The sequence below is a fragment of the Brassica oleracea genome, chromosome C9 (genome assembly GCF_000695525.1).
Source record: "Brassica oleracea var. oleracea cultivar TO1000 chromosome C9, BOL, whole genome shotgun sequence".
Taxonomy (NCBI): Eukaryota; Viridiplantae; Streptophyta; class Magnoliopsida; order Brassicales; family Brassicaceae; genus Brassica; species Brassica oleracea.
Window position 1 is genome coordinate 32,581,626 of NC_027756.1, and position 878 is coordinate 32,582,503.

Sequence of the window (878 nt, forward strand, 5' to 3'; positions counted from 1 at the left end):
AACCTTTGACCAAATCGAAATCGAATTGAACCATCGGTTTTTCCTTAACCGGATTCGATTTCAATTAAACCAGATTAAAATTGATTTCAATTCGGTTTAATCCAAACCAAACCAATTCCCAATAACCTATCGGTTTAATCAACAATAAAATCAATTGATTAACCGAACCGGCTTGACTGGTCAACGGCTTGACTCGTTGAGTCAACTCGGCCGAGTCACCGAGTTACCGGCGAGTCGCCGTAGACCGGTCGCCGGCGGCGGCCAACGACGATGGTGGCTTACCGGAAAATCACCGGCGGCGGCGGAGACGCGGCGGCGATGCGGCGGCGGCTTCCCGGCGGCGAACGGACGGTGGCCGGCTGCGGTGGCTCCGGCGAACATCCGGCGGGGATGGCAGCGCGTGCGATTCACGCGCGATACTTTCTCCTGCGCGTGTGGGCGCGTCGCGGCGGTTCTCGGGCTGAAACTCCTGCTCCGGACACGTCTCAACGTCACGAACACACTGGTGGCCTTGAAATCGCGAGAAACCCAATGGTTAGAGAGATATCGACGATTTACTAAACGGCCAACACTTAACCAATCGGAAAAGGTGGTTTACGGATTACCTAGGGGGTGAGACGGCGGCGGCGTGACGGATCCGATCTCAGTCGACGGTGGCTGAGACAGTTCACCAATATCTCTCTCTGACGGCTCTAAATCTGCAGGGGTTCGACGCCTTAGACTTTTTCTGAATAAAATAATATGCTGACTCTGTTTAAATAGGAACTCACCTAGGGTTTCCTGTAAACTGACTGGGCTTTGCTGGCCTGCGGAATTGGGTCGTTACAAATCTCATCTCCAATAAGTGGATTCTGTCTTTAGCATTGAACCGCCTTTCT

General features: G+C 52.6%; 1 pseudogene; it reads right to left on the reverse strand.

Annotated features, from left to right (window-relative positions):
• Window positions 1-201: 201 nt before the first annotated feature.
• The window catches only part of LOC106314804, a 6,490-nt pseudogene continuing 5,813 nt past the window's right edge, over window positions 202-878 (reverse strand).